The following is a 26,011-nucleotide window of genomic DNA, read 5'->3' on the forward strand; positions in this document are numbered from 1 at the left end:
CGGAAAAGTATACTTTCGGTAGAGGTAGGTGTAAAACAATATTTTAGCGGGCTCCCCAGTTCCACAAGACACGCAGTGAGAACTCTACTTTCTGTCATAAAATTAGATAGTCTATTGGGTAGTCTTTGAAACACATGTCTATTAGGCGCATATTATATCACTAAGCACTGGATGTCTTTCATATATTTACATTGTTGACAGTGTTGCAGTCAAAGATGGAGTTAAATATGTACCGAAATTAAATAAATATTTTAATAGATTCAAATGTTCGAATAACTATTATTCGAACAATTGTGAACTTGGCTGACTTTGCGTTTGACATTGTTATATAATATTTATATAATAATTGTTATAAAGTGATGAGCGTGCTAGTAACCGGCAAAATAGTTCAAAAGATGGAAAACATAATACATTGCGAAACAAAAAGAGATGAAACTAGTGGAGGTAGAAATTATCGTTATAAACGTATTAATTAACATTACATTACATAGTTTTCCACCTTTGGACGTCTGTGACAGGAGTGTTTTATAAAATTCTATTGTCACAGTGACAGTTGTCATACTCCTCTGATACGTCTAAAGGTGGGAAACTATGTAATGTTAATTATTACGTTTATAACTATAATTTCTACCTCCACTAGTTTCATCTCTTTTTGTTTCGCAATGTATTATGTTTTCCATCTTTTGAGCTATTTTGCTGGTTATTAGCGCGCTCATGACTGTATAATAATTGTATTAACAAAAACACTGCACACAAAAATCGTTTTAACCCTTATACTTTTAGTATATTTCGATGGCTTGGTTCCAAATGTGGCTAACTACCATTTTTCCATTTTTGAGCTATTTACACAGTACACGCATAATTATTTTAAGTTTTGTTCCAAATGTGGCGAATTGCCATAATTTAAAAATTGGCGCCAGAATATATAGAACCATTAGTATCTATGTACAAAATGAACGTAGTTCGCAACTCCATATGTAGCTATTAACACATAGCCACCTTTGGAATGGACATCTTTCGATGTAGGTGAAGTTAGCGCCATTTGTTTTATAAAGCGGATTTAAGTAACAATGAAACTTTATTGAAAATATTCGTCTAAGAGTATGTAGGATAATGTTATACAAACTCTAGGCATAGAAAAAGGAGTACTAAATTTTGCAATTAAAAAACGCTTCCCCAATAGTACTACATAGTACTAAACATGATAGAAGGGGCGGCTATGGAACATAAAAAAATCCGATGAATCACTAACATTTTTGAAAGAACATATCAAAAAGTTTCCCACTATGGCAACTCATTATTGCCGCAAATACTCAAAAAGATTTTACTTAGATCCAAAATTGAATATTTCTATCATGTTCAAACTTTATGAATCAGAGTGCATGGTAAACAATAAAACTTGTCTCAAAGAATCGTACTACCGACAAGTATTTAATAATCATTTTAATTTATTATTTCATACACCAAAGAAAGACCAGTGTGTGACATGTACTACTTATAAAAAAGCAAATCCTGCAGACAAGCACACGCTACAGCAGAACTACGATTGCCACATACAACTAAAGAACGGTGCAAGAAATGAAAAAATTTCTGATAAAATTGCTGCTGTATTACATGACTCAACCATACACGTCTGTAATTTTGACCTGCAACAGGTCCTGTACGTTCCAACAGATCCGACAAATCCGGTTCTATTTTATGAATTGCTACTTATAATTTTACGATTTTCAATACTGGAAATAATACTGGTAAATGTTTCATGTGGACTGAGATGGACTGAGGGTGGATGTGGGCCCTCAAAAGTAGCGTCTTGCTTGTTTCACCAGCTTAGGAGCCTCCCCCAAACAATTAAAAGTGTTAGACTATTCAATGACACTTGCGGTGGTCAGAACAAAAATCAATTTGTTGCTGCCATGTTTCTGTACGCTGTTCAGGCTTTACCTATTGAAGTAATCGATCAATAATGTTTTATCTCTGGTCACAGTCAAATGGAATGTGACTCAATGCACGCTATAATAGAAACCGCGGTCAAAAACATCCCTGTATATTTGCCGCATGAATGGGTAACTATTGCAAAGAACGCAAAACGAAATGCTCCAAAATATGAAGTTTATAATATAACACCTGACCTTACCTTTATTGATTGAAAACCACTTGCAAAACTTATAATGGTTAATCGAAACAAAGCTGCATGAAGATGGAACTGTGATTAATTGGCGTGAAATTAAGTGGATTAGTTATGAAAAAGCTAATCATTTTGTGATGCACGTTAAACCTCATTTAGATGAAGAGGTATTTCACAAAATATTGATTGTTCCCCGTAGGGGTCGTAGAGTTACAATGTCCACCATGAAAAATTGTTTAAAGCCTTTCTTTGAAGAAAAAAGAAAAATATCGGCTGCAAAACTTCAAAACTTAAAAAGAAATCAGTAGTGCCGCAAATTTTCCCGACGTTTGCAGAGCCTTTTATAGAGACTTAATTGAAAATCCAAATATTGAGGACGAGACGGTATTACCAGATATAAATAACCAGGAAGAGCAAGATTTTTTTGAAACATTTATTTTACAAGAAGTTTACACCTTTGTTTATTTATTACTTATTTTTATAAATTTTACTGTAGTTGTAATATTGTAGATAACCAGTAATCATTTTTCAATTTAAAATAAAGTTAAGTTCCAAATGTAGCTACGTGCATTTTATTACGAAAAACCCTCCCCAGACGAATAATTTAAAGAACTATTTATTATTCTTGTATCTAAAGTGTTTGCCAGTATTACTACCTAATATTTTATAGAAAAACAATAATTTGATTTGAAAGACCTGATTTGATCGACAAGGCTAAACTTAAAATTTCGTTTAATCGAAAACGACGATTTTGTAGTTAGCCACTTTTGGAACCAGGCCATCGATTTGTATCACGTGATTTTAAACGTCAAATTTTTCATTAGCTGCTGTAAAGCACTTATTCTGTAAACCTAACTCATTCTGCTCTATTAATTCATTTAGTCAATTTAGTGATACATCATAGAATTTCTGTAATTAGTTATCTATATTACGTAATTTGTATATTATGTGACCACTGAAATATTGGAATATCAGCTCCGTTCTAAATTTAATGAAACGCTATATTAATTTGCTAAATGACTTATATTTGTAATGTATGTTATCTACTACAATATAATTCACTTTGTTAAAGCATAAATCATGATTAATAAACCGTGAATTAGCCAACAGAACATTTTACAACCAATTTTTGATGTAATGTTATTAATCATTATTGTGAATCGATTTTTCGATATGTGTAGATAGATGGTAAACATCAAAAAGGGAATTATCAATGAATTACATGATAGAGCCTGAAACATGCTCTATTGAAAATGAATTTCAGGAAGTGAAAATCTGATAATAAAGATTTTAACAAAAATGATTACCCACTGTCATTTGTAAACAAAAAAATTTCACAAGATTGAAGAAAGGAAACAACAAAACATGACAAGCAATCTATTAGACCTGGATCCCGCGTACCAAAAAAAAGTTAATTAATAGCAAGTTGAAAATTTGTTAATAGCTTAACGGTGTCTAGTCGGACAAACTTTGGTGTATGGGAACACTGGAACAGGGGAACAGGGAAAGTTTTAATTGTGGAACATGATAAACGTGTCGTTCTGACAAGTTTATGATTGTGAAAAATAGCAAGTTGTTTTTAAGTTTATTCAATAGCCAATGCTATATACTATATGAAAAAATGTTTGTCCGACAAAAATGTTGGGCATTTTAATGAGTCCGACACGTAGAACATGTCACATGAGAGGAATTATGTTGGTGATAAATAGCAGTCTGATTTTTGCATGCGAGTTTAATGAAAGGTTAAAAAATCAATTGGAAGTTCTGTCGGACAAAATTAAAGGGAATATATTTAATAACGGGTAAATATTCATGGGAATTCAAAGGGAATTTAATAACGGGTAAATATTCATGTCAAAAGTACCTACAATCGATTACAATCGATATCTTTCGATTTATCTCAAAATCATTTAGGTACCTCACTGTAATATTACATTGCCATTTAAGTTTATTATACACTTCTCAACAATTGAAGTGGATATTATGAAAATGTGTATTTTATTTTTTGTTCATAAGGTCAAATAGGAAAATGGAGTGATATAAATAAAGATTTATTTTTACTTCGTATTTTCATACAGATGAACCGAAAGAAAGAAATTCTTTAAGAAAAAAAAAATAGAAAATAAACAAAAATTGTAAAATTAACAACCTAAAATTTCTATTCCTGCTCAATTTCTAATATCCCGAAGAGAAAAATTAATAGTGTGTGGGTCCACCTCTGTGTCGCCTTAGCGCTCTAACTCTATTTGGAAGACCTCTTATTAAAGTATTGATGAACTGCTGCGGTATACGTTCCCAAATGGCGCGTAATGTATTGACCAACTAATCTAAGGTTTGGGGCGGTTGAAGGAGCCTGTTTTGTTGCCTAGACATTTCGGCCCAAACATGTTCAATGCAATTCATATCAGGTGAACACGGTGGCCACTCCATTCTTGTAATGCCATGAGCTTCTATACACTCGTTGACAATTCTCGCACGGTGAGGGCGAGCATTATCATCAATCAGAACAAATTGTTCGCCTATTGCACCAAAAAATGGAACAACTATTGGTACTATGACTCTGTCTCGATATCGTGTAGCAGTCATTGTCTCATTAATTAAGACGACTAAGTCCGTGCGACCGTCAAAACATATGCCTCCCCACACGCAAACGGATCCACCTCCAAAAAGAGTGGTTGGGACTCTCAGATTTTCATTGTAACGCTGTCCTCTTTCCCTCCACACCAATATTCGGCCATCATTCGTATACAAACGAAATTTGGACTCGTCAGTAAAGAGACAATTCCTCCAATTTTCGAAATTCCACTGATACTGTTCCATCGCTCAGCGATATCTGCATGCACGCTGCTCCCTAGTTAGTCGTGGATGGGTAGCGCGCCGTCTAGCCCTTAAATTGGATGCATGTAACCGTCTTCTGACAGTTTGACTGGAAATCGCTCGTCCAGTAGCATGCCTGAAGATACTGTTAATTCTGGAAGCCGTGAATGTTGGGTTTCTTCTTGCCACCAGAACTACAAAACGGTCTTGCCGACGAGTTGTAGATCGTTCTCTTCCTCCTCCATGCCTGTATGTTGCAGATCCAGTTGCTACATACCGATTCCATGCACGACTTATCACACTTTGCGACACATTTAGCCTCGTAGCAACCCCTTGTTGAGTTATGCCTTGTTGGATCCAACGAACTAATTGCTCGAGCTGCACTAGTTCTAAACGTCTTTGCGGCATAATGTTTTTGTGATAAATAGATTTCTTGACTTATTGACAACTGGTAAAGCCAATACAAGCACTTTTATACGAATGATATATTCATGTTTGGAACAACATGTCTCTCTTTGTACGAGATAATAGACTGGGAGATATTATACAGAAGTTCAGCCACGATTTTCTAAGTCCTGCCTTTTGCAATACTGGAAGGGTAGACGATGTACTTACAATCTGTGGAAACATCCACAAATTTCCTGTGACATTTTCCTGTAAAAATTAGATTTTCCCAAAAAATAAAAATAGGGTTTTGCGATGAATTTCTAAGTCCTGCCATATCCGTAGATAGACAGGATACTATCGATTTTATGAAGAAAATTTTTTGGGCAGGAGGGTTGCAAACGGGGTAACGGAGTATATTTGTATACAAACATGTAATGAAAATAATAAAATTTTCATGATTTTCTAGGTCCTGCCAACTAAATAAACTAAACATATTTATTTCAAAATGATCAAAAAAAATATTGGCATGACGTCTCCTAATGTTTAAGTATACTTGTTCCTTGGAAAATTCTGTGGAAAATTTTTACCCTGATTCCGTGATTTTCTTAGTCCTGTCTTTAAAAAGTTATAATACTCAAATACAATCAATACCTTTTCGGTACTCGGCAGGAAGGTTAAACGGTTCTTGTAAGACGGCAGGAGTCCTAGATTTGTAAGAAAACTCGTGAAAAAGTCAACGATTTTCTGAGTCATGCCATTTTGCACATGTTTCAAGAATCTTAATATAAGTCTATTTACAAAGAGGCAGGATGGTTTTATGGTTATTTTGTATACAGGGTGGGGCATTAGTGTGACAAAGTCCAATTACTCGTTTGTCGTAAGATATACGAAAAAAGTTATTTAGATAAAACATGGGCCACAGATAGGACTATGATTTAACAGTATTTTCTAATACACAGGGCTACCCGTTTTCACAGGGTGACACAAATTTATGTTTTTTTTTTAAATGGAATACCCTGTATATTTTTACATTTTTGGATTTTACTCGATGTTCCCTTTAATAAAATATAGTGTTTTGAAATCTTATACGAGGTAGTTTAAAATATAATTACGTTTTTTTGTTAATTTTGTAGGAACATTCACACCCTATACATATTGTTAGTGATTTGATATCCAAACTTCTATTAATTTATGTTTAAACGATTTCTAATATAGTCTACTATTGTCAGATAATGTTTAATTTTAGTATACGGGGTTGGTTGAAACTCGGAATGAGTATTTTCTGAGTTTTCTTAAATGGGACACCCTATATTTTAGTATTATAATAAAATGATATTTTATGGTACCTTTTTATTTGTTAAGCATTTTCTGTACCATATTTATATATTAATTTCGGCAGTAAATTGATACAGACAGATTACTCAGGTGGTTTTTGGGGTTTCTGAACAAGAATGTCACATTAGAACAGATCTTTACCTAGTGCTCGGGGTGACTAATATACACGCCATATTCTTAAATTTCGAGGCTTTCAGACACTAAAGTGATGCAAGTAGATTACTCGAGGAGTTTTGTGGTTGCTGAACATGAATACGCCATCAGAATCGACCTCCAAAAACTCTCTAAATTCGAGATCAGTCACCCTGGGCACCAGGAGCTCCGAGGGTCGGTTGTAATATCATATTTGTGTTCGGCCATCCCAAAAACCCTCGAGTAATCTGTTTTCTTTAATTTATTGCCGATATCCCACGAAACTCCAGATGACGTGCCTTAGCAGCAACTCTGGGCACTAGGTGATTCGGAGGTCGGTTCTGCTTGCGTATTCGTAACTCCATAAACCTCCCAAATAACAAAATTTTGCCCTTAATACACTGATTTTGACAGGTTTATGCACTTTTGGATGCATGTTATGCACTAAAATGCAATTTCCACCCATTTTTATATTGTACACCTTTTATTTGAATTTGAAAAAAATTTAAAAAAAATAAAAAAAAAACGGCGTATTTGCCGACTTAAAGCAAGAGTAACTTTTAGTACTAGAATACCTCATAATTTAATACTCTACACTCAAAAATGTCTAAAAATTTAAAGACCAATAAGTTATGAGATAAAATATCCGTTGATCTACCCAAGACGGATGCCTATGACCAGTACTAGAAATTCACAATTGATAAAATCGATTAATCTCTGGAAGAGAAATAAACGTAGCAGTTTTCGTTTTTATAAATAGAATTTTTCTAAATTCTTTTAAACTCAAAAAACCAAAAAACGAAAAATTTTTCAAATCGATTTTTCTAGAACACTGCGTATTCTTCTGGGTTAGAGAAAAAGTACCTTTTAGCACAAAACTATCCCAGAATTTAATAATCCAGTGTCAGAAATGCTTAAAAGTTAGACAGAAAAGTTATTCGATAAAATATCCGTTTCCGTACCCAAAACGGACCCCTATGACCGGTACTAAAAATTGACAATTGATAATTGACATTTGACAATTGACCTCTGGAAGATAAATAAGTGTACCAGTTTTCGTTTTTCCAAATAAAAGCGTGCTGCAGCTATTTTAAAGAAACTAATTACAATACTTCGATATGCTTCTTCTAGACGAAGCATATCGAAGTAGAGGTCGTCCGCCAACCAGATGGTCTGATGACATCAAACAGAAGATGGAGAAGACTGAGGGAGACCTATATCCAGCATTGGATAGATCCGTGTTGAATTATGACGATGATGAATTACAAGACGCCATATTTAAAGAGCTTTAGCTTTCCACGGAAGCATTTTTGAACTAGGTGAATTGAGTTAAATTTTCTTAAAATCATCTGAGGAATCTCCGGTTTTCGTTTGTTATGAGAGCTTCTGGACACCCTGTATAATATAATGGGTAGGTAAATTCCCTACTATAACCAATAAATTGTTAAAAATTGTTTATTTACTTTTATTGCGTTTACTTAGATAAAAATATGATCTAATCACTTAAAATAAAGATGTTACAGTTTGCTATTAGATTTGAAAAGTGTGTAAAAATTCCGAGACATTATTCAGGAAAATAATATTTAATAGGATACGATTGTTTTAATGATATACAAATTTTGTATTATTCATCTTTGCGGTTATCCTGCCAAGTTGTAAACGGTTTTAGATTAGTGTTTTTTAAGCATACTCGACATGGTATGACTCAGAAAATTGTGGTGATATGAATATGTTTGTATAACACCCTGAAATAATTTTACAGACACACAATTTAATTTTTTTATACTAAATAACTATACAACCATCCTGCCTCTTTGAAAATAGATTTATATTAACCTTCTTGATATATGTGCGAAATGGCATGACTTAGAAAATCGTGTAATTTTCCACGAATTTTCTTACACATTTTTTAACTATATATAGTAAAAAAGGTGTAACTAAACATCCTGCGATTTTGAATAATGTCTACTGAAATTATTTATTTTATAACAAAATTTATTTTATGACTTAGAAAATCACGGAACCAGAGTGAAAATTTTATACAGAATTTTCCAAGAAACAAGTGCAGTTAAACATTAGGTGACGTCAGGCCAACATTTTTTTTTGGTCATTTTGAAATAAATATGATTAATTTATTAAGTTGGTAGGACTTAGAAAATTATGAAAATTTCATTATTTTCATTACATGTTTGTATATCTGTATACTCCCTTAGTCCTTTTGCAACCGTCCTGCCCAAAAAATTTTTTTCATAAAATAGATAGTGTCCTGTTATTCTATGGATATGGCAGGACTTAGAAATTCATCGCAACTCCCAATTTTTTTTTTCATGGAAAATCTAATTTTCACAGGAAAATGTCACAGGAAACCCGTGGATTTTTCCACAAATTGTAAGTACCTTCTCTAACCTTCCAGTATTGCAAAGGGCAGGACTTAGAAAATCGTGGTTGAACTTCTGTTAATATCTCCCGGTTTATAAGGGCCGATAAAAGAATAGGGAGAAAAAAACCACATGCAAAAAATATTGGCAATAAAGATAGCATATAGAGTATAGTACAGGCAATTATTTTAAAAATATAGGTCTGGATCCCGCATATGAAAAAAAAAGTTGATTAATAGCAAGCTGAAAATTTGTTAATAGCTTAAGGGTGTCTAGTCGGATAAACTTTGATATCTGGGAACACTGGAACAGGGGCAGTTTTAATTGTGGAACAGGTTAAAAATTTGGAACGGTCACACCACGAAAACGGCACATTTATTTTGTCCGACAGAACAGACTTAAACTCTCCGAACAGAGATTAAACTCTCATGCAAAAATCAGACTGCTATTTATCACATGCCATAATTCGTGTCATTTGACATATTCTACATGTTCCACTCATTAAAACGCCCATTTGGTGATAAATAGCAGTCTGATTTTTGCATGAGAGTTGAATCTCTGTTCGAAGAGTTTAAGTCTGTTCTGTCGGACAAAATACATGTGCCGTTTTCGTGGTCTGACCGTTCCAAATTTTTAACCTGTTCCACAATTAAAACTTCCCCTGTTCCAGTGTTCCCATATATCAAAGTTTGTCCGACTAGACACCCTTAAGCTATTAACAAATTTTCAGCTTGCTATTAATCAACTTTTTTTTTCATACGCGGGATCCAGACCTAATAGTTTTATATGTTAATTTTAGGAATTTTAAAATTATCCACTTCAATTGTTGAGTAGTGTAGTTCAAGCTATGAGATTAAAAACTGCCACTTGTGACAATAATTCATAATAAATTGCAATCGGAACTTCAAATTTAAACGAATCGATTTATTTTGGCAGTAAATTATTTCTAGCCATGTGACATATTACAATATATACAGGGTGATTGATTAGTAGGGTAAAGCTCAATAGCTCCGCTATAGTAATAGATAGCAATAAAAGTTAATAACAAAAATTTTAGACACCTTTGAGCTTCACATTACAAAATTAGAATGTTACAGGGTGTTCGATAACACAGTGGCAGACCAAACTTATGTTTTTTTTTAAATGGAACAACCTATATTTTATTTTATATTCGAAATCCTGTTAACTTCTCTATCACAAAAATATAAAGGTTTGTTATGTTTATTATGTTATACAGGGTATTTACAAAGTTATAACCAATTTTATATGAAAATCGTAACAAGTTCAACTCCCTGTATAAATAAAAATAAGCAAAACAACAATGGTTTATTAATGCCATATTTTTTAGCGTATTGTCAAAATTTTCAAGAATGGTCGATATTGCTAATTTTCTTTATATCAAATACAGGGTGAGTCAAAACGCAAGTACATTATTTTCTCAGTAATTTTAAATGGAACACCCTGTATTTTATATCACTATTGAAAAGTACCATTACCGTACTTTAATTTTTAGGTAACATTCCCTATGTCTAAATTTATTAGTTTTCGAGATATTTTCATTTTTCAATGGACCAGTAGCATGGCCACCCAAATCACCAGAATTTAATAAACTGGACTGATTTTTTTGGGGTTACGTTAATAATGAAGTTTATAAAATACCTCCAACAACAAGGGATGAGATGAAAAATAGAAGACAAGGTGTATTTCGATGTGTTAATTTACAAATGCTCCGTAGAGTAAGTAGCTCATTCAATGATCGTTTTTAGGCGAACATAAATGTGTTAGGAGATAATTTTGAACACCTTATGTAATTAGATATTAAAAATATTTTATTAAAAGTAGCTTCTAATTTTTTCAAACATGTTTTTTTGCAAAATGTATTACTGATAAATTATGTTTCGTTCTTTATTTGTTACATTGTTACATTTACATAAAAAAGTAGTGTTTCATTGTCTTCACAAAATTGTATTTTGTGTTTGTGTGTTTTTTTTGTAAAATTTATTACTAATTTTTTTTGTTTATTTGTTGCATTTACATAAAAAGATAGTTTTTAATTGTTTCAAAAATGTTGCATGCAGTGGTTGTGTTTTTGTTTGTAAACTTTATTACTAATAAATTATTTTTATTTCTTTATTTGCTACTGTGTTACATTGATTACCGGATTGATAATCGGTAATCTTCAATTGTCAATTCAGTCATGGCTTACTTAAAATTTAGATAAATTTAAACACCTAAAATAATTTGCTCTGAAAAATGAAAATATCTCGAAAACTAATAAATTTGGGCATAGAGAATGTTATATAAAAATTAAAGTACGTTAATGTTACTTTTCAATAATGTTATAAAATACAGGGTGTTACATTTAACATTACTGAGAAAATAATGTACTTGCGTTTTGACTCACCCTGTATTTGATATAAAGAAAATTAGCAATATCAATAATTCTTAAACTTTTTGACAATAAATAAAAAAATATGGCATTACTAAACCATTGCTGTTGTGCTTATTTTTATTTATACAGGGAGTTGAACTTGTTACGATTTTCATACAAAATTGGTTATAACTTTGTAAATATCCTGTATAACATTACAAACCTTTATATTTTTGTGATGGAGAAGTTAACAGGATCTCGAATATAGAATAAAATATAGGGTGTTCCATTTAAAAAAACATAAGTTAGGTCTGCCACTGTGTTATCGTTATGTAACATTCTAACTAATTTTGTAATGTGAAGCTCAAAGGTGGCTAAAATTTTTGTTATTAACTTTTATTGCTATCTATTACTATAGCGGAGCTATTGAGCTACTAATCAATCACCCTGTAGACATACCGTTATTCGGAATGTACTAGCTCTTGGTCTATAAGTATCGTGAAGTATTCGAGTGTCAAAATAGAACAAAAGTAATTAAATATAACTATTACTATTTATTATTACTATAACTATTACTATTATTTTGGTTGTACACGTGCAGATGTGCTCTTATTGAAACCATTATATTGCCACGCTTATATTTTAAATTAAAAATTATTGATCTAGTGATGACAAATATTGCAAGTATGGTTTTTAAAATTGGAAATATACTAAATTTATATTTGATAAAAAAAAACTTAATAACTTACTAGAAATATTAACTACTGATATACATATAAAGTCACTTCAGTATGCAAAATCTCATAAAATATGTGCTTGGAACAAGGGGTTGTTCATCGAAGATAGGCACTTTGCTGTTTAAAATGAGTTTTATAATATTTTATCAAAGACATGTTACTTTTATGAATATTTACACAATGCTTTTTTAAGAGAAATGAAATAAATTTTTAATGAAAAATGTACTTTTTTTATGATTTTTCTTTGTGGAAAAATCATATATACGAGTATATTAAAATGGTTTTCATAGCGAGATACGCCGTTCCGTTCCAAATTGCCACTCTTTTCAATCTATTCTTCGCTTAGATTTCGTTCAGACATTGCCTTGGTGATGTGCCTTGGTGATGCCCATCCATTTTTCTGTCAGTATTCCTCGTGTCTGTTTCTCTGTGGGGTCCAGCCTAAATTTTTTTTTATTCTTCCTTTCAACATTTGTCAGACATGTCCGTTATAATATACAAGTTACAGTTTTAATATATCTTCTATTTTACATCTTTGTACTCTCATTTTTCTCCTACGAGCTGTAGCTTGTTTAAAGTACCTACCTAAAACACACTAAAAAGACATCTCGAAGAGCAAAATAAAAGGGCAAATAATGCAATTTAAAAAATGGGAAGGTTTACTATATTTAATGAAGAAGTTGATGCAGAATTGGCTAAGCATACTTCGATTTTCGCAGAGCGAATGTTCGGGATGGTCATACGATACGTCCGCAAACTGACGTTTGAATTGGCAACACGAAACAATTCGAAATACAATTTCAACACAGATAAACGTATGTCAGGCAAGAAGTGGTATTATGGTTTCATGTCAAGACATAAAGCAATATCGTTACGGCAGCTGGAGAAAACATCAAAGCACGAGTTGATAAATTCTATAAACTTTTACAAAGCATCTGTCAGAAAATATTAGCCAAGAAGGAAAAACGTCAAATTGGGAGCATTTCCAGTGGAGAAAGGAGGGTAAATACTACTGTGGTTTGTTGTGCAAGTGCAGCAGGGCAGTTTGTACCACCCATGATAATTTTTAAGAGGAAACATTTTTAAGGGGAACTTTCATTAGATGCTCCGCCTAGCAGCATTGTCTCTATTAGTGATACTGGATAATAATATACCAGTAGCGATCTTGTTGTGACATGGCTTAAGAGGATGGGTACGTATTTTCGGCTGCAATGCTATTCAAATGGGGATTCATTTCTTTCGAAACCTGAGAAAACTAATAAGTATTTTTGAAAAATTTAAACGCAGAATGAAACATTACGTTATTAGCGAGGGCCGAAAGTCCCTCAGAACTTCTATAATGTTTATTTTAATAAGTTACAGGGGTGAAAAACTAAGAGAAAATTTAGTGTGATTTTTAATTTCAAATATCTCATTCAAAATAAACTTTTTATTTATTCTAAGGGACTTTCGGCCCTCGGTAATAATTTAGTCTTTCATTCTGCGTTTAAATTTTTCAAAAATATTTATTGGTTTTTTCAGGATTCGAAAAAAATGAACACAATGTCCGTAGTAATATTTTCCAAATATATCTTTGTCTTACAATGCACTCAGTCGAATATAATGTCAGTCAGACAGTGACAATTATGCAGTGACAATTTTAAATATTTGACATGGCATCGGGAATATTTTGAGTTATTGATTAAATAATATAGGTAAGTATAGTACGTAAGTAATATAGATAAGTATATATAAGTAACTCAAGATGGCCGACGATGCGAACGTGTGTCGAGTTTGCTCCGACAACTTTATAGTAAATTCTAAGTCAGTTGTGTGCAAATTATGTAAAAATGTGTTTCATTTAATGTGTGTGTCTTTAAAAGATGCATGGCAAAAAGTTTTAATGGAAAGTACCAATTTATTCTGGTTATGTGATGGCTGTAAAGTGAAGTGCTCCTCATTCCTGAATAATGCAGACTTCAAGACGAATGATTCTGATTTAGAGATGCAGTTTCTTAAAAAAGAAATTAGCAGCTATTAGACGAAAAGGAATATTCCAATAGTGTTCAAAAAGCGCTCATTAAAAGCTATGAAGAAAAAATAGAAGATCTCAAAGTATTGTCCAATGGAAAAAATGGTACAAAAAATCCAAGCAAATCAATAGTAAGTACAGGTACGCAAAGTAGTCAAGGTCAAAAGGAGAATACCTTGCAGCAAGCAACCACCAATACGTCTCTACCACAAGCACAGAATATATTTAATTGTCAAACTGATGGTAATTTTTCATCTTCTGCTAATTATAGTCACGGTTCTTAGACATTACTACGGTTGCCTAAATCGACTAACCAATGAACATTAAGGGTGAGATTACGTCACGAGAGTTTACTGTCATTTGAATCGTAATATGATTTTTTTCGAATCCTGAGAAAACAAGTATTTTAGAAAAATTTAAACGCAGGATGCCAGATTACATTATTACCGAGGGCGGAAAGCCCCTTACAATAAATAAGCAGATTCTATTGAATGAAATATTTGAAATTAAATATCACACTTCTCTTTTATTTTCAGCCCTGTAACTTATTAAAATAAACATTATAGAAGTTTTCAGGGACTTTCAGCCCTCGGTAATAATGTAGTCTTTCATTTTGAGTTTAAATTTTTCAAAAATATTTATTAGTTTTCTCAGGATTCGAAAAAAAAAATGAATACAATTAAAACACATTGAGAATTTTGACATGCGTCAAAGTTTTGCATTACCTCAATGTAAAATTCTGAACTGTTGAATTCCAGCTTCCTTAATAATTATTTTACATCAAAAGACATTAGAAACTATTTGAAGGGGATTGAAATATGTATTGGAAATAACTGTTAAAATTGGTTTACGTAATTAAACATATTCCAAAATTTTGTAAAAATGTAATACATTTTAGTTTTCAGCCCAAACTTAGGCCACACACAATGCAATAATGTTCACATTTTTTAACTGTCAATATTTTTATTTTATCATCTATTGTTTAAAAACAATACAGTTGATAAGATACCCTCAGTTGCGGAGAAAGGATTAATAATAAAGATTTTTTTATTCAGTCAATGGTGTGAGCACTGTCAGTTAAATAGTAACGTGTGGCCTTACTTTTAAACGCATACCTATTGTGGCAAATGTATCATATTTTTCAAAAATTTTGAATGCATTTAAATCATAGAACAATTTTACCTTTTGATTTTAATACAGATTTTAATTCTCTACAAGTATTCTCTCATGACTTTTGATGTAGAATAATTAGGGAAACAGGAATTCAACAATTCAGAATTTTACATTGAGTTTCCAATGGCCCTTTTTACGATTCACCACCCGGTATATGATAAAATGTGGACTATTTGTCTTATTATTTCATAATAACACAAATAATACACATATATACACAATAACACACATTGAATGATCGAAAATAATTTAAAAATATGGGAATGTAAACTCTTGTGACGTAAAGTCAAAAATATAAGTCTCCCCATCACCGTCGGACAAGACAACCGTAATAAAGTCTAATAACCGTGAATTATAGTAACAATGCAAACGGAGGTTTGACCAAAATGACATCTCAACCGTCAACTTCAAACACGAATGACAAGAAGATGGCTGCGACAGCAGCGAATTTAAAACAAAAACAAACAAGAAATCCTAATAATAATAAGATCGACCCTACAGCAGTAACGATGGCACTTCTGCAGACACAAAAATAATGTCATGCGTGAAATACAAGCGCTTGGATCAACCAACGACGATAATGTGGGCTGGGAAACAGTTAAACCCAGAAATAAACAACGGAACCGTAGATTCGTTATTGGAAAAAATGAAGTTGATACTGGTATCCAAGTAATTCCTAAGTATGTATCACTTCATGTGTCTCGATTGGCACCTAATACGAGACCTGAAGATTTGAAGCAAATGCTTATAAATGATTTTCCCGAAGTAAATTGCGAGAAACATGAGTCCAAACGACCAGAGATTTATGCATCAATGAAAGTGACTATTAATCAAGAGAATTTCAAAAAAGCATGGCGAAAACAGATATGGCCCAATGGGGCAATTGTATCACGGTTTTTAGCAAAGAAGAGGGTGCCGACAGCACCGGAGGATCCTCAGGTATAGGTACTAATCTCATATTAAAGAATTATAATCTACAGAAGGAACTGCGTATTTATTATCAAAATGTTCGTGGTCTAAGGACAAAAACTGATACATTCTACACAAGCATATTATTTGAAGACTATGATATTATTGCACTATCAGAGACTTGGTTGAATGCAGAATTTTATGACAATGAGCTGTTTGATGATAGATATAATGTGGTAAGAAGAGATCGTGATTTGACTCGAGGCGGAGGTGTACTGATGGCACTCAAAAAAGAAATACCTTATGAAATAATTGAAGTAAGCTGTGATATTGAATGTATTATTGTCAAGATAGATTTTAGAAGAACCATATTTTATATGTCTGTTGTTTATTTTACACCTAACTGTTGTATAGATAAGTATGAAACAAGTATGTCAATAATAGGGGATTTTAACTTGCCAAGTTTTGAAAATAATAATTATGACTGTGATAAAAACATTCTTTTGCATCAGTTTCTGAATATGGGCAACTTGCAGCAATGTAATGGAGTATATAATCATATGAATAGATTGTTGGATCTCATATTGTCAAACCTTACAGTATCAGATGTTATTAGGTCAGATAGTCCACTGATTGCTGAAGACAAATATCATCCTGCTCTTACTTTCACTATCATTATAGATAAATCAGAGTCTGAAAAGCATTGTATGAAAAGCTATAAATATGATTACTCAAAAGGTGATTTTTTGATGTTATATAAGCTACTTGAGCAATGTGATTGGTCTGACCTACTGACATGTGATGATGTGGACAGGTCTTTGGGTCTTTTCTATGCAAAGATGTATGATTTTATGGATGTATCAGTACCAAAATTTGAGGTTAAAATGAATAAATCAGTGGCAAAATTCCCGTCTTGGTTCTCCATTGATCTGGTTAAAAATATTAGGTTAAAAAATCGTCTGCATTGTTTAGTTAAAAAAGGTAAGGCAAATGCAGAAGAGTTGAGTATGTATTTAACACTCAGAAAAAATATAAAATTTCAAACAAAAAATGATTACAAATTATATAAACAAAATATAGAAAAGAACCTAACAAATGATCCCAGTAGTTTTTGGGGATTTTTAAAAGGAAAAGCAGGTCTTAGTGAGGTACCAATGAAGATGGTATTTGGCACCGAGAGCTACGAGGGTTCTCAGAATATAGCTAACGCTTTTGCACAGTTTTTTCAGTCTGTATATGCAGAAACTGATGACACTGATTATAGTTCAAATAAAGAAAGCTGGGGGCTTTTTAAGTTTCCTAGAGTTGTAGATTCTGATATATTAAATAGCATTAAAAAATTAAAACCAAAAAAGTCCACAGGACCTGATGATATACCGTCTTATATTTATAAAGGTTGTGCTGAGTTTATAATTAAGCTTTTAGTTTTTATATTTAATTTAGCAATTGAACAAAATCGATTTCCTAGTTTAAAAAATGCTGTGATCTCTCCTGTACATAAAAATGGTAAAAAATGTGGCATATGTAATTATAGACCAATTAGTATCTTGAATGGAGTCGCTAAAATTTTTGAAAATATTTTATATTTAAATATATATAATTTTGTAAAAGAATCAATAACAATTTCACAACATGGTTTTCTCCCAGACAAATCTACAGTTACTAATCTTTGCCTATTTTCAGAACATGCGTGTAATGCAATAGTCAATAAAAACAGCTAGATGTCATATATACAGACTGCGCAAAAGCTTTTGATCGAGTGGACCATGGCATACTCTTAAATAAGTTGGTTGAATATGGTTTCTCTGAGAATGCATACAACTTTATGAAATCTTACCTGCTTCACAGATCACAGATAGTAAAGGTGGGAGGAACATTTTCAGGTCAGTTTAATGTCATGTCAGGTGTTCCACAGGGTAGTAATTTAGGCCCTTTACTATTCCTACTTTTTATCAACGATTTACCAGCATCAGTAACTGTTTCAACCAGCCTACTGTATGCTGATGACTTTAAACTTTTTAGAACAATCTCATGTAATGAAGACTGTCATATGTTACAGTCTGATCTAAGTCATGTGGCTGGTTGGTTTAGAATTAATAAGATGTCACTTAATATTAGCAAATGTTCAGTTGTCACATTTACTCGTAAATTAAATTTCATCATTGAAGATTATCAAGATTATCATATAGATGGTGTAGTTATAGACAGGAAAAATGAATTTAGGGATCTGGGGGTCAATTTTGAGTCAAACATGAGCTTTCATAAACATCTTTATAGTATTGTAAATAAGGCATATAAAATATTAGGTTTTATTATACGTAATTCTGGGGACTTTGATATTGACACAATTATAAGGCTCTACAATGCCATTGTAAGACCAAATCTAGAATATGCGTCAGTCATATGGTCCCCAACAACAGCTTTTAAAACGGATTTAATTGAAAAGGTTCAAAAGCGTTTTTTAAGATATCTTTATTTCAGAAAATATAGAGTGTACCCTTATATGATCTCATATTATTCAATGCTAAGGTATTTCAAAGTCGAAAGACTCTCTGCTAGAAGGGATCGGCAGTCTGTGATGTTCATATATAATATTGTAAATAATTTTAAGTATAAAAGCTGTGGAATGGTTAATTTTGTACATTTTAAGATACCAAAGATTAGGCTGAGAATTATAAATAGGAAACCTTTTTTTGTATGGAACAGTTTATCTCCTATCAATAATATGCTCAGAGTTTGTAATGAATTTTTAGACCAACATCCAGAACTGGATTTTTTCGGTGCAAGTTGTAAAGATATTCAGAAACTTCTGGTGGGCTGGGATAATTTTCAGATGCAATTAGAAGTTATATAACATATAGATCTATATCATATATGTGTAATATATATATATATATATATATATATATATATATATATATATATATATGTATTTTCTTTTGTTATTGTTAGTCTGTTGTTTTGTTTGTTAGTTTGTAAGTTGCCATCACCTGTGATTACCATTGTAACATTTTTTGTTTATTACTGGTGTTTGTGATGTGTACCAATAAATAAATAAATAAATAAATATATAGTGTATTTGATAAATAATTGATTTAAGACGTGAACTTAATAAAAAGTTATTTATTGTGTATTATTTGTGGAAGATCCAAGCACAGAATACATCAGAATAATATATTCGGTGATCCAAATCCAAGTATTTTGTTGTTAAAGATGTTCAAAATTGTAAGTGTTCCATAGTAACAATATATTATTAAAAAAATCACTTTAACACTTTTCCTCTTCTTTTCTCTATTGAGTATTAGTTTTTTTTTGTACATATAAATTATTACAATCACTGAATACATTGTTAGTGAAAAAATTATCACATTTATTAATTGAATTAATAATTTGCAAGTATACAAATATAACAGTTACCCAAGAACATTCAAAAGCCATCTCTTTAAGTTAATGATGACATTTTCAAGTATAATGACATTCTAGTAATGTTTACATATCCATATCAGTGTGAATTTTACTACACGTAATTTGCCGTGTAAAGACAGAAAAAGTAGGGATAGCCGTAAAATATTTGCGAATTATGTACCGATAGCCTTAATAATTTCATTGAAATAGTAGCCCCTGTTTTTTTATTGTTGGACGGCCACAGCACCCATAGTAGAAACCTGAAAGCTCTACCATTCTGCCATTACCATAACATACCACTTGATAACACTCATCCATACTAAAACCAAATCAAAAAGTCTTATTTTTCTCTCTGGGTCCCGTTAATGTTCCATTCTCATTAATTTTCTCCTATACATCTTATATTCCATCCTCTCCTCCCCCTACTATCAACAACATCTTATGACGGTTTGGTTTCAAACCCTTAGGGTTCCGGGTAGCCTGCGGGGGCCTCAGGAATTAGTCGCCTAAGTCTAACCTTGTTTTTAATGATATATCCCCCTGGATTATTTGAGACATTTTCTCCTTTTCTTCGACTTCTCCGTGGTCGTCCTCTTTTTCTTCTCTCCGGTGGGACCCACTCTAATATTTTTCTCGGCCAGCGAGTCTTATTCATTCTTTTAACGTGACCGAACCATGTCAGCTGTCTCTTTCCAATATCGTCTATTATAGTTTTTTCCACCTTCATATGTTCTCTAATTGTTTCATTTCTTACATGTTCTAATCTCGAAACCTGACAACCTCTCCTCAATAAGTCAATTTCTATACTAAGTAGCTTCTTTTTATTTCTTGCACTTATGGCCCAAACTTCTGCACCGTAGATTGTAGCGCTCTTCATTATACTTTCATATATTCTTCTCTTTGTTTTCTTCCTGATATCTTTGTCCCATAAAATTGAATTGAGGGATCTAGTAATGCTATTTATTACCTTTATTGATCCTATCTTGTATTTCACCTTCACTATTTCCTCTTTTGTTAAATATAGCTCCCAAATATTTGCATTGTTTCACACCAAGAATATGTCCTTGTTCCAAGGGTAGGTTTTCAATGTCTTCATTTCTCACTATGAAGTATTCTGACTTGTCCCCATATTTATTACTAATCCTGCTTAATGTTCATTTAGCTTCAGTATCAGATAGCTTAAGTCATCTTGATCTTGGGCTATAACAACTAATAGGTTTTATTATTATCGATTTTAGTTTTCGATTTTATGTGTAATGTCGTTTGCCTACCACCTCCATTGACAACTTGAATACAGTTTCATAACTATAACATCAAGTTTATTTTATTTTAATTGATTATTTATCACAGTGGAGTGATTGTCGTTACTGTTCTTAATTTAACAAGCTTTACACCAGAGTCTTCAAAACTAACAGGTTAAATTTTTCAACTCCCTGTAACACTGTAACTTCTGTCATGTCATCTTTCAGGAGTTCCGCTATCATTGCCACTTGCCACCCTACAGCCAACATGTGAACGAGTCAATTTTGAGCTCAAATGGTACCTGAAGCATATTACATGGAAAATTTTTGAACGTCCATGCTTAAGTTCACATATTTTATCTATGTTTCCATGACGGATCAATTTTAAAGGGTTTTTACCCATATATTTTTATAATATTGTATTTTGGTGGTTAGCATGTTAGATCACGTGAGTATAACCTATAACTTTTCTTAAAACCGTAGTAAAAATTTTAAAACTTTGCATTATCTTACCAGGTTATACGCATTTCAGTTAAGCACTGATGATGATCGGCCATCCGATCGAAAACTAGTTCTGTGATGTAGTCCTTTTAGGGATTTTTAAAAATATATAAAGATTCTAGTCGTTTTTTGTAATATAATATATGGTATACAGCTAACTACAGGAAAACTTTTTCCTTGTGGATTTAAAAAAAATCAATTCTCTCGTCAGATTGATACTTTTAATTAACAAAAATTTTAAAATATCAGACAATGTAAGAACGGCTTAAATTTCTATCATTGTAACTTTAGAATACTCTCAAAAAGAAGGTTTAAGGTTTTCATAGACATTTTATAAAGACCATTAATCGTCTGAGAGCAAATCATGTAGTCCTGTCGCCAGGGGGGGTACAACGGCCTCCTTAATTCAGATGTACTTACCGAAGTTTTTTTTATATATTTTGACCCGTAGAATACGAATTTTTTGGGTAACAGTTGATCCGGATGTCGATAAGATTGTTATAGACAAAGAACTTGAGGAATTACATAACAGCGCTTTCTCGCAAAACAAAACATCTTTTTGTATTTTTTGGGTCATTTTAAGCAAAAAATATTCTTACAAGTTTTTTCGTAGAATGCATAGTTTTCGAGATAACCGCGGTTGAACTTTCAAAAAATTGAAAAATTGCAATTTTTGAACCCGAATAACTTTTGATTAAAAAATAAAGTAGCAATTCTGCTAACCGCATTTGAAAGTTTAAGTCAAGTTATATCGGTTTTGATTATTTTCATTGCTAAAAATTAATTTTTTTATTGTTAAACTAATCTATAAACACATAGTGTTTCCCGTGCCTAATACATGCGTTTTAACGCATGCTACGTAGAAAATGCCTCGCTTGCACTTGTAGCTACTCTACCTACTCGTTCGATTTTAAATGAGAAATCATAGAAAACATCACTCACATACTAGGTGTTTATAGCTTTGTTTAACAATAAAGTAATAAATTTTTAGCAATGCAAATAATCAAAACCGATATAATTTGACTTAAACTTTCAAATGCGGTAAGCAGAATTGCTACTTTATTTTTTAATCAAAAGTTATTCGGGTTCAAAAATTACAATTTTTCGATTTTTTGAAAGTTCAACCGCGGTTATCTCGAAAACTATGCATTCTACGAAAAAACTTGTAGGAATATTTTTTGCTTAAAATGACCCAAAAAATTCAAAAAGATGTTTTGTTTTGCGAGAAATCGCTGTTATGTAATTCCTCAAGTTCTTTGTCTATAACAATCTTATCGACATCCGGATCAACTGTTACCCAAAAAATTCGTATTCTGCGGGTCAAAATATATAAAAAAAACTTGGGTAAGTCCATCTGAATTAAGGAGGCCGTTGTACCCCACCTGGCGACAGGACTAATGCTCCTACTTCATTTTACATGCACCGAATCGGCTTATCAAATACTCCCAATTATTGTACTCAAGGCAAAATAGGAGATAAAATGCATATTATATTAGAATGTAATTTACAAATTAATAATATAAACGAATATTATAAGGAATTAATAAATTGTAAATGTTGTTTCTGAATAAACCTCAATTCTTTAATATTTTCAAATGATCTGGAAATTCTTCATCTCATTTATAAACATGTTAAATTGTGTAATTACAAGTTATAAACGTAATATGTACTAACTAGGCATAATCTGTTATAGTAGGTGTGGAAAGTATGCTAAATTTGCAGTGACTCGAGCGTCATGAGGACCTATTGGGTTGGATTAGGTCTTAAAACCAAAGCAAATTAAGTAAAGTTTTCCATTTAAGTGGGGACTTCCCATTTTTTAACTTAATTTTCCATTTCCAAAAATCGTTTTTGAAGTTATACTTCTCTACGATCGAGGGTGCATTTTTATACTTGCCTGGCGCATGCGCAGACAGACAGTATGTAGTTCGTTGCTAATCTTTCAAATTATGTATGTATCAGCGCAAATAAGTCATTAAAAGAATATATTATTGTTTTTAGTAAATGTATTATTTATTATAATTTTTGTGTCTTTGGATTTGTCTTCCTCGGGAATAAAATATTTTATAATAAGCTGTCAAAGCAAAGGGAGTTTGGCTCGGTGGTAGCGCGTTTGACCGGAGATAGAGAAGTCCCTGGTTCAATTCCGTGTGTTATCTAATTTTTTTTTTATTTTTAGTATTGTTTCAGTAAAAATTTTTGGAAAGTAGTAAGTAAAAACTAGTTTAAGCTTTAAATACAAATAACCTGTTGATATAAATACTTATTTCGTTGAAATCACATAATAGAAGTATAACTTCTTACGTGCGTACAAAGTACACACACATTCTTTTTTTTTTTTTTTCGATTATAGCGACATCTATCCATAATTCGAAAAAATGTCTAGAATAAAGTTGCTTATTTTTATGTAAAAAACCCAAATCTGCAACAAAAATTTAGGGCTCCTATTTAAGATTTTAAAGTAGTCCCCACCGTACCTCCGTGTGGGGTCGTATTTGGTGTTATTTGATAGATTTTTCAAAAATATTGAATACGTGTACTATTTTGCAGTTTTTTTGATCTGATGTTCATTTCGCAAAATATCGTGGGGTTTGTAGTTAAAATTTTAAATTTAGCCCCCACCCCTCTCCGTGGGGAGTCGTGTTTGGTATCATTCGATAGATTTTGGAAAAATATTGAAAACGTATTTTTTAATTTTTCTATCTGACGTTCATTTCGGGAAATAAACTGCTCGTCAAAAGTTAGGGATATAGAAAATTATGCTGATTTTCATAGTTGATTTTTTCGCGAATAGACGGATTCCGCTATGTTTTTCTATTTCAGATTTTTCTTTAGTATTTACACAGTTGTACAAAGGTTCACTCAAACTTATGTTTTGTACTTATACCAGGTGGAAGAAAATAAATGTTTTTCTTATGTTAAGTTTGAGACACCCTGTAGGGAAAACGAGGTACAAATATGTGAGTACACATCAGAACCATATTGTAGTCTTATGTTTTGTGAACATGTTGTTATTTGAATGTCCCTGATATCTTTAGAAACAAAAAAAAATAAACGGTTTTGTAATTTAACATGTGTTTTAACCGAAACAAAAGTTTGAGACACCTTGTAGGGAGAAAAAGGCGCAAAGGTGAGTATACCTCGATATTATGTTGTAGTCTCATATTTTGTGAATATTTCGTATTTTTAATTTCTCTGATATCTTTAATAACAAAGAAGCTAGACGGTATTACTCTTTAATATGTGTTTCTATGTTTCACATGTGTGATGTGGCGGAAGTCGTCAGTTAAAACACATATTAAAGAGTAATACCGTCTAGTTTCTTTGTTATTAAAGATATCAGAGAAATTAAAAAAATGAAATATTCACAAAATATGAGACTACAACATAATATCGAGGTATACTCACCTTCGTGCCCTTTTCTCAATACAAGGTGTCTCAAACTTTTGTTTCGGTTAAAACACATGTTAAGTTACAAAACCGTCTATTTTTTTGTTTCTAAAGATATCAGGGACATTCAAAAAACAAAATGTTCACAAAACATAAGACTACAATACGATTTCGATGTATACTCACATTTGTACCTCGTCCTCCCTACAGGGCATCTCAAACTTAACAAAAGAAAAACATTTCTTTTCTTCCACCCGGTACAAGTACAAAAAAAAGTTTGAGTAAACCTTTGCATAACGGTGTAAATACTAAAGACAAATTTAAAATAATAAAAAAAAATTAGCGAAATCCGTTAATCTGTTTACGAAAAAATCTACTATGAAAATTCAGCAGAATTTTCTATATCCCTAAATTTTGGCAAGCAGTTTATTTGCTTTTTTTGTGAAACTTTGTGACTCACCCATTTCCTTACGGCCCGCTCAAAACGTCAGATTTTTGTAATATACACTATTTTGCATGGACTTAACTTAATTTATCTTAATCTGACAATTTCGATTGTCTAAGGAGTCTAAGTAAGTTTTTCTAAGGATAGTTTTGTTTTTCGGACCTCCTTTAACGAATTCCCCTGTATTAAGAGCCAATATATGGAAGAGGTTCCGTTATAGGGTACAAGGTTTCTCCCCATGTAATAATCTGACGAGCTCAAGTACCTGCAAAAATCCCCGCTTGGGTTTCCCTACCATTAATATGGTTTTAAAACATTAAAAGAAAAAAAAATATATATAAAAAGGAACACATAATAAAATAATAAATATAAGTAAAAAACAAAATAAAAATAAAGCAACACAAAATTTATGTATCTATAAAAATAATATTCTAGTACTACTACCGTTGTGACATAAGAAATTTCTTACTATGAATCTGCAATCAATCACAAATCAGTCTGAAATCTTTTACTGAAAAATCACATTTTTCGGAAAAAACCATAGTCATTACTGCTTTCACCATTCAACCGTTCATTGAAATTTTTTACAAAATCTCCTTCTTATACTCGTGATGTCACGTGCTTTTAGAACATCGAACACTGCACTTAATGGTT

Source organism: Diabrotica virgifera, chromosome 6, assembly GCF_917563875.1.
Source record: "Diabrotica virgifera virgifera chromosome 6, PGI_DIABVI_V3a".
In the NCBI taxonomy this organism is placed as follows: Eukaryota; Metazoa; Arthropoda; class Insecta; order Coleoptera; family Chrysomelidae; genus Diabrotica; species Diabrotica virgifera.